At 36.2% G+C, this 9,816-nt stretch overlaps 1 pseudogene; it reads left to right on the top strand.

Moving 5' to 3' along the window:
- Positions 1–1,072: 1,072 nt before the first annotated feature.
- LOC128126893 (serine/threonine-protein kinase WNK8-like) lies at positions 1,073–3,213 on the top strand (annotated as a pseudogene).
- The last annotated feature ends 6,603 nt before the right edge of the window (positions 3,214–9,816 follow it).

Here is a 9,816-nt window from a genome sequence, read left to right as displayed (position 1 = left end):
CTAAAAACAACGTATTATCATTTATGTCTCTGCTAAGATTTTTTAATATATATTTCTGTTAGTATTGTTGTTTATATAACCATATATTTTGTATTGTTCAGGCTATTGATGACCAAAGATTTGATCTTTCTGAAGTGTTTTTTGTTGGACAAGTTGTTCGTAGTAACATACTTGAAGTAAGTGTATTTTCTTGGAAATATTATATGTTTCTATTAACAAAGAGAATGTGCACTTCTAGCTTGGTTGTGACTAATCATGAACCTCAACATTTCCCAAGTTTTTGCTGGAAAAAGAATAATACAACAAATGGTTCTGATTTGGGTGGTATGAGTATGATTGGACTTTTATTTGATCGTGTGCTGTGTGATGTTCTATGCAGTGGAGATGGGACTCTCCGTAAGGCCCCTGATATTTGGAGAAAATGGTAAATGCCTTTTCTACCCCTCATCCATTAACTCTTGTATTGGCTGAATGGGTAATTATGTATGGATTGCTAATGTGTGTTGAATTTTATGGTGTTTGATCACAACCTGCAGGAACTTGTCAGATAACAGCTGTGATAATATCTTCTCAATATCTAACAACTGTAGTTAGTAGTTACTCTAATGGAAGAGAGGAGGGTTCAGTTTCTAATTGTCAAAAATGAAAAATGTTTCTGATGTAGAAAAATCAGATTGTCAAGGGGATAACGGACATCCCTTGATCATAGAAATTGATAGTGATATAACAGGGCCAGAAACTCCAGGTGCACAACCACTGATTCCACGTTTGAAGCGAGTCCAAGAAGATGGTTGTACCTTTGGCTTTACTACTGGTACCACTGCTGATTTCTCTATCAACAATAGCAAACGAGTGAAATTTTCTCAAGATTTACCTACTAAAAACAAGAAAGATGAAGTGGCATTTGAAATGCCTATGAACAATAGCAAAAGAGTGAACTTTTCTCACGATTTACTGTCTGAAAACAAGAAAGATGAGGTGGCATTTGAAATGCCTATGAACAATAAAAAAAAGTGCATATTTTTCTCATGATTTATCATCTCAAAACAAAAAAGATGATGTGGCATCTGAAATGGCTAGTAAGTTTGACTGGCTTCATCCTTCACGAATCAAAGATGCTAATGGAAGAAGGCCAAACAATCCTCTTTATGATAAGAGAACACTTTACATACCACCTGATGTTTTAAGGACAATGTCAGCATCTCAGAAACAAAATGACCATTTTATCTCTGTGTTAAGACAAGCTAAATTAAATAGAGGATTATCATTACAAGATAACAAGTGCTCAAAACTTGACATCCAGGTACATTTGTTCTTCCTAATTTTACTTGTTGTAAGTCATAGATTAAAATTTGTCATTAACTCATAGTGGATAAGGATTACAGTTATTACTTCATTTCCGTAAATATTATATTTGGGGTCCCTCTCTTATGTAAATATTGGACCCTTGTTCGGTAGGATGCCAACATGTGATAGTTTCAGGTACTACATGTACAATTTTTTTTTTTTTTGTAATTATTAATGACAAGATAACTGTAGAAAATAAATTTATGGTACTTGAATGTAATTATCAATCTAATGGATCTGTGATACTAGAAAGTAGGTTGAGAACTATTTATATAGATTCATGTGACTTTTATTTTGAAACGTTTTAAAATAAATGAATGGTCAATCAGTCGATTACATAGAATTGAATAGATTTTTCAACTTTATTGTAATTACATGTTTGATTTCTGGAATCATATGAGGATTGATGTTGTGATGAAGTCCCCACAAGACTTGGAAAAATTATATTCAGAAGTTCATCTTCTTAGATCATTAAAACACAATAACATCATCAATTTCTTTGATTCGTGGGTTGATCATAAGAAGAAAAATGTAAATATGATAACTGAGCTCTTCACATCCGGAAGCCTTAGACAGTAAGAAATAATAGATTTGATATTATATATATATATATATATATATATATATATATAATTAATGTAATAAATGATATATTTTACTCGACTCTTAATTTGCATTTATTAGATATCGGAAGAAACATAAAACGGTTGATTTGAAAGCGATCAAGAAGTGGGCAAGACAAATTCTAAATGGTCTTCACTACCTTCACAGTTAAAATCCACCTATGATTCATAGGGATTTGAAATGTGACAACATATTTGTGAATGGGAAGAATGGAGAAATCAAGATTGGTGATCTTGGATTGGCAACTGTCATGCAGCAACCAACTGCCAAGAGTGTTATTGGTAAGACTAACTAAAAACAAAACATGTTCTTCAAGTGTAGTATGAATTTAATGTTGTTGTTGTCTTTTTCACTAGGAACACCTGAATTCATGGCACCGGAGCTTTATGAAGAGGAATACAATGAACTTGTTGACATATATTCTTTTGGGATGTGTTTGTTGGAAATGGTGACATTTGAGTATCCTTATAGCGAATGCAAAAATCCAGCTCAAATCTATAAGAAAGTAACCTCAATAAGTTTTGGAAATGGTAGCTTTATTAATGGAATCAAATAAGTTAAATGATTGTTTGTTTAAAAAAAAACTACATGGGATTAAACCAGGTTCTCTTAGCAAAGTGGGTGATTCTGAACTGAAGGCATTCATAGAAGAATGTCTGGTTCCAGCAACTGAAAGATCATCTGCTGGAAAGCTTCTAGAAGATCCTTTTCTGAAAGAGGAAACACCAAGATCGTTGAATTTCATGGAGATTGATCAATTTGTATGTTTAAACACCAAAAATGGAGGTGCTGAATTCAAGAGGATTCATCAGCAAAACGAGTTCAGGTTGAAAGGGATAAAGAATGATGACAATTCGGTTTCATTGACCTTGCAGATTGCTGACCGATGTGGTGAGAAGCTTTTTAATTAACATTTTTTTCTAATAAATTATTAAGATAAAAAAAAGAAATTAAGCGATTGGACTTGCAACGGGACCATAACTGATTACAGTAAGACAAGGTTTGAAACTCATCTCTTGAATTTTATAAAATTTTAAATGTGGTGCAAGGGTAGTTCTAAATATTTGCATCTGGTTTCAGGGGTTACTCAAGGAAAATGCAAATGGTAGTAAATACTGGGCATATGGAGGTGACTTTGGAGATACACCAAATGACTTCAATTTCTACTTAAATGGTCTCATATGGCCTGATCAGACTCCTCATCCTGCTCTAAATGGTGATTACTATAATTTTTTTGCTTAGTATTTAGGTTTTTGTTTAGTTATTTCCAACAAAAATGTTTCCATGATGAATCTTTTGGTAGAGACAATGTATAAGAACTACTTCATTGAGCTAATTATGATGCGATCCTTTGTTTATTTGTATTTGACATATTAGTGAAATGAATTATCTTTGTTATTTATGGTATTTTATTTTGTATTATGATATTTTTAATATATTAATTAATTTGAAAATTAGTAAATCTATAAATAATATTTTTTTTAAACATTTAAAATTATGATACGCAAAAATGTGTGTCATCTTCATTTATGACATGGTCTTTCTTGACAGGGGCTTTCTTGATACGCATTGCGTGTCATTAACACGCGCGTTGTAAGGTTATGACACGCGAATGTGTGTCGTCTTCCTTTATGACAAGGCCTTCCTTGATACGCATTGCGTGTCGTAAAGGCGCGTCGTAATTGCGCATCGTAAATGAGCATCGTAAATGAGCGTCGTAAATGCGCGTCGTCTATAGACGACGCGCAAAAGTGCATCGTCTCTCTTTATGACAAGGCCTTCCTTGACGCGCATTTGCGCGTCGTCTGAGCCTTTTACGATGCGCAATGAGCGTCGTAAAAGGCTGTTTTTCTAGTAGTGACTATTACTGATAGTTTGTTTTATTTACTTCTTTTTATAGTTTATTTTAGCATATTTCATTAATAATTTAGATAATTTCCATGCATATTTTCCTTTTTGTTATTTTATGACTATTTCGGGTGCTTTCGAATCTTGTGAGCATAATTGCAGGTTTTCGGGTCTAGCGGAGCGAGGGTGTTCGGGACGTATGGAAAGCGATGGGAGTTGGTAGACAAAAAGGATGTTAGGCTTGGTGATTGTGGAGATGATGCATGGAGCGAGCTTGATGGTTATTTGAAGGCTTGGAGAAAATGAAGTTTGAATTTGAATTTGTAAGAACCGGAAGAATATTCGAGCGTGTGGAGATTGTTAATCGGGCGAGCGCACGAGCTTTCGAGGATTTGGGGAGGTCAAATTGGGCTTAAAATGAAGAAAAACTTGAAGAAAATGGGCTAGGAGGTGATTGGACTCGATCTGGGCTAGCGGGATATGCTTTGGAGGTCCAAAAACTCAAAGAAGCCCATGTCAGGCACCACCCGCGCAACCCACCCGCGCAGCAGCACGCAGGTCGCGCAAGGCCCTGTAGGGGCATTTCTGGGAATTCATGTTTTAAGCTATATGGGGAAGGTTGGTGCCTATATTTTGCAAACACTTAGACATCCGATTTTTGAAGATTCTCTCTGGAGTTTTGAAGACTTTTGAAGGCCAAGAACACTTGAAGAACATCATCTTTTTACCTCTTGATTCTTGTTTAATGTTTGGTACAATCTTCTCTAACTTTCTTTCTTTGAGTTTAGCCATGCTTGGCTAAACTAATCATGGTTGACTTTTGTTTAATCCTTTGAACTTTTGTTGAATGTTGAAGAATCCATGAACATGTTCTTAAATCTTTATGGGAATGTTTTGTGTTTTAACATCTTATCACTACTTGTATGTTTTAGTTCATGAGTTTAAATGTGTTTGTGGTGATTAGTTGGCTAATTTATTGATTAAGTAAAGGATCCTCAAATTAGCAAGCAACTAATGATTTTTGTGTTGTTTTTGCTTCACACAATCATAAAAACATTTCCTCCAACATGGTGGTGAAAGCATTTGACCCCTCTTGGATTTGGTGACTTTTTGGTTCTTAATGCTAGTTGACTTTCACTAATTACATGCTTAATGGAAATTGTGACTTTGACTAAGGAAATTGTTATGAGCTTCTCTAACCATTTCAACCACTAAGAAAAGTCTAGGCAATCTCAAGCTTCTAGGATTACTATATCCAAATTAAGGATTTAAATCAAGTATTGCACCATTGGATTCTAATGATATGTTCATCAAAAGTCAAAGTGAGGAAACCTTTGTTGGATTAGTGTTTAAGTCCATAACTATTTTGGTATGTACTTGACCCGATTGTGCATGGTCCTTTTGGGTTGCCTTCACCAAAGCAACTTGATAGGATGAATTATGGAGAGAGAGGATTAATTATGATTTATTAATATATTATGAGAATAATATATTAAAGGAGAAATCATATTGTTTAATTAATATTAGTCAATAATTAATAAGAATTAATTTTGTGGCTAAAAGACATTAATTAAACTTAAGGGACTAGAACTATCAATTGTATGATAGTTGAATATTGCGCTAATGGACTCCATATTAGAGGGGTGGACGAATTCTATGGGGAAACCCATTAGAAATCGTCCTAGGCCTCAAAGGAGGGAGTCCATGGGTTGCTTAGGGCCTAAGCAATCAAATTAGGGTTTCCTTGTTAGATAACCCTAATAGCCTCACTATTTAAGGACCCCTAGGGCACCAAAAACGTGGCCAACTGATTCCTTAGGGTTTCTACATGGTTTTGGGTGCCTCCTCTCTTATCATTCTTCATCCTCTTGCTCTTGGTGTTTGCGAGCCATTAGAAGAATGACATTTGTGACTCTAAGCTTTCTAAAGCCATTACAAGGAGGATTTGAGATTGTTATTGCTGCATAACAATCAAGGTAAGATCTAAACTCCATTCTTATGTTAATATGATTAATAGTGTGCTAGATCTAGGGTTTAAAGTCTTGGATGAATTGCATGTACAATAGAGAAACCTAGATCCAAGCATTAGGGTTTGCATGAGCACATAGGATGTTCTTATGTCCAAAACCCATCAACCTTAAGTCAACCATCCTTCTCTTATTGATTTTACATCAAACTCTTATTTTTGTTGAAATTGTTTATTTAACTCTTAGTTTAATTCTAGTTTATTTCAAGTATTTCAAAAGACCAAACCCCCCATTTTTAATTTATTGTCATTTTACAAGTATTTTACAAAGAGATTTCTCATAGAGTTATAAAATTGGACCAATCTCCGTGGATACAATCCCTTTACCACTATACACTATTTTAGTGTGTAATATTTAGGGTATTAATTTTGTTGGCCTCGACAACCACCAATTACAACTACCCATGTTTTACCTAACATATTTGTAGATATATTCAATCTAGATCTGGAAAACAAAGTTTAAATCTTTCATCCAATATAGATCTAAAGGTATAAAATACATATACAGTTTAGATCTGAAAAACAAAGTTTAAATCTTTCATCCAGCACAGATCTCAAGTAAACAGGTAATATGCACACATGACACATGGCATGTAATTTATATTAAATACTTCATATCTATGTGTAAGATGAAACTAACTATGAACTCACTTGATAAGGTTGTGATTCCAACATGGACAACGCTTCACTTCGACGAAACCGGGAGGTTTGCTTGAAAACCGGACTCTGTAGGGGTAGAGTTTCTGAACCGAAAAACTCTTTTTCTTGGAGCCTTTTAGCGTTCCGAGGCTTTCTTCAAGTTCTAGGGAAGTTTCCTAGGATTTTGGGGGTGTTTTGGGAGGTTTAGAGAGTGAGTAGAGAGAAGAAGAATGGTTTTAAGGTGTGAAAAATGAAGGAACTCTTGGGTGGTATTTATAGGCTGAAAAAGTGATGAACTCATCAAGTTTTTGGCCCCAACTCATCGAGTTGCTGGTCCAACTTGTCGAGTTGGTGCCAAATTTCATCATCTGGTGAGGAGAAAGCAATTTCTCAGATTGCGCCATGTCACCCACTTCGCTACAGCACCCTTCCGACTTCTAAACCCCGTAACTTTCGCATACGAGCTTCCTTTGCGATGTTCCTTATATCCACACGTAGTTATGAAAAAGATCTACAACTCTCCTTTTGACTCCATCGGCTAATTCTCGACTAATTTTAAATTTAATAAAATGAGAAGATTACACTGTTTAACGACCGTGTAAAATTCATAACTTCTACATACAAACTCCGTTTTCGACTGTCCTTTTATCGTTGAACTCCTATTAATGAGATATTGAATTCTCATTTTGGTTGTGTCGGATAAAAATCGCTCGATCTAAAATTCGAACTCTGGGCTGCACACTACTATGCCAAATCTTAGAAAATTCATAACTTCCTCATACGAAGTCAGATTTGGACGTTCTTTTTATGCACGCTCTCGGTTTAACATATATGACGACTTTCCTTTAGATCGCTAAGGCTAAAAAGCAATTTATCATAAACTCACTTTTTACATCACACAATATCGTGTTGGTTTTGTCGCGAAACTTCGACATGTCATAACTTCTTTGTTATAACTCGGATTTTGGCGTTCTTTATATCTCTGAAATCCTTATCATGACCACTGCAACTTTCTTCATAGATATCTAGTTTATCTTACATTTTATTTTTGACGCTTATTTTCATTCTTAATTTATTATATCATTATAAACAAGTATAAAGCACATAAATTCACATAATTCACATAATACTCAAATAATTCCTTTTTATTACTTCGAAATGAGTTAAAGTTGTTGACCCTAACTATTACATCATCGCATCAATTCTTAGCCTTGAAGCACGGGCGTTACACTTTTCTCCCCCTTAGGATGATTTCCTTCCCAGAATCATGCATCAGTAAACAAATACAGATAACAACTTATCATTTAACTCTTCGCTTCCCAGGTGAGGTTTGGCCCATTCGTATGTTTCCATCTCACAAACACTAAGTCGACCATCTTGCGTCTTAACTTCTTCATCTTATGGTCATCAATCGCCTCCGACTCTTCAGTTAGCCTCTTATTTTCATCCATCCTTAACTCAGAAATTGGAATTATGTCGGGAACTTCTCCCGTGAACTTCCTCAAATAACAAACATGGAAAGTGTTATGAATACCATCTAGTTCTTCTGGTAGTTCTAGCTTGTAGGCTTGGTTCCCAATCCTCTGAAGAACTTTGAACGGTCCAATAAACCTTCGACTCAACTTTCCTCTTTTCCAAAATCTTATAAGTCCCTTCCACGGTGAAACTTTAAGAAAAACTAAATCTCCAACTTTGAATGTCATCGGTCACCTCTTCTTGTCAGCATAGCCCTTTTGACGATCCTGAGCTTTTAACATCCTTTCCCTAATCACTTTCAGCTTTTTAACAGTCTTGTGGACTATCTCGAGGCCCATAAACAACTTTTCTCCAGATTCAAGCCAACATGACGGCGTACGACACTTCTTTCCATACAAAGCTTGGTAAGGTTCCATCTTGATGCTCAAATGGTAACTATTGTTGTAGGAAAACTCTACCAGGGGTAAGTGTTCATCCCAGTTACCTTGGAATTCAAGGGTACATGCTCTTAACATATCCTCCAGTGTTTAAATCGTCCTTTCGCTCTGACCATCGGTCTGCGGATGGCAGGCTGTATTTAAACACAACTTCGTACCCAATTCCTCTTGTAGACTCCTCCAAAACCTTGATGTGAAACAACTATCACGATCTGATACAATCGTTAAAGGAACACCGTGAAGTCTTACTATTTTCTTCACGTAAGCATTTGCAAGCATATCCATATACCATATTTCATTGGCTGCTATAAAGTGCACTCTTAGTGAACCGATCAACGACCACCCAAATCATGTCGTGACTGGCCCTCGTTCTGGGCAGTTTAGTGAAAAAATCCATGTCCATGATGATGTCTTCCTATTTACCCATGGGTACAAGTAAAGGTTCTAAACTCCCATATGGTTTCTGATGTTGTGCCTTAACTCTCGCACAGGTTACACACTCGGTCACATACTTTGCAACATCGAGCTTCATCGTCGGCCACTAGTAGTAAGGTTCCCGATCCCTATACATCTTAGTGCTGACGGAATGAATCGAGTACATGGTTTTGTGAGCTTCTTCCATCAGAAGATCTCTTATTCCTATCGTATTAGGTACCCAAATCCTATCTTGGAATACCTTCAATCCCTGATTATTTGTACCCAACGCCCAAGTTTTGCCCAAACGTTCTTCCTTTCGGTCATTTTTCTCTGAGTATTATTCCTGATCTTTCTTAATGCTTTCCACAATCGTTGAGACGACTTTAATTCTTAACACTCTTGGCCTTCTCTTTTCAAGGCTTACTTTCCGACTTAGAGCATCAACCACAACGTTTGCTTTACCAGGGTGGTAAAGTATCTCATAGTTGTAATCCTTGAGTAACTCTAGCCAGCGTCGTTGTCTCATATTCAATTCCATCTACTTAAAGAGATACTGAAGAATCTTATGATCAGTGAAAAGTTTGCACTTTGTTTCGTAAAGATAATGCCTCCATATCTTTAATGCGAATACCACTGCTGCCAACTCCAGATCATGAGTGGGGTAGATCTTTTCGTGCTCCTTCAGTTGTCTTGATGCATATGCTATCACCTTATCCCTTTGGGTCAAAACACAACCTAACCCAACTCCAGATACATCGCTATAAACTGCAAAGTCTTCAACTCCGCCAGGTAAAGAAAGAATTGGTGCTTCACACAACTTCTTCTTTAGCTTCTCGAATGCTTCTTCGTGTTTCTCACCCCAAGTGCATGTGGTTCCTTTATGGGTCAAAGCTGTTAATGGAGCAACTATCGAAGAAAAGCCTTGGATAAACCTTCGGTAATATCCAGCTAATCCTAGAAAGCTTCGAATCTCCGTGGGGCTTTTTGGTCGTTCCCATTTCA

Source organism: Lactuca sativa, chromosome 6, assembly GCF_002870075.4.
Source record: "Lactuca sativa cultivar Salinas chromosome 6, Lsat_Salinas_v11, whole genome shotgun sequence".
Classification (NCBI taxonomy): domain Eukaryota; kingdom Viridiplantae; phylum Streptophyta; class Magnoliopsida; order Asterales; family Asteraceae; genus Lactuca; species Lactuca sativa.
This window is presented reverse-complemented; position numbering and strand designations above follow the sequence as displayed.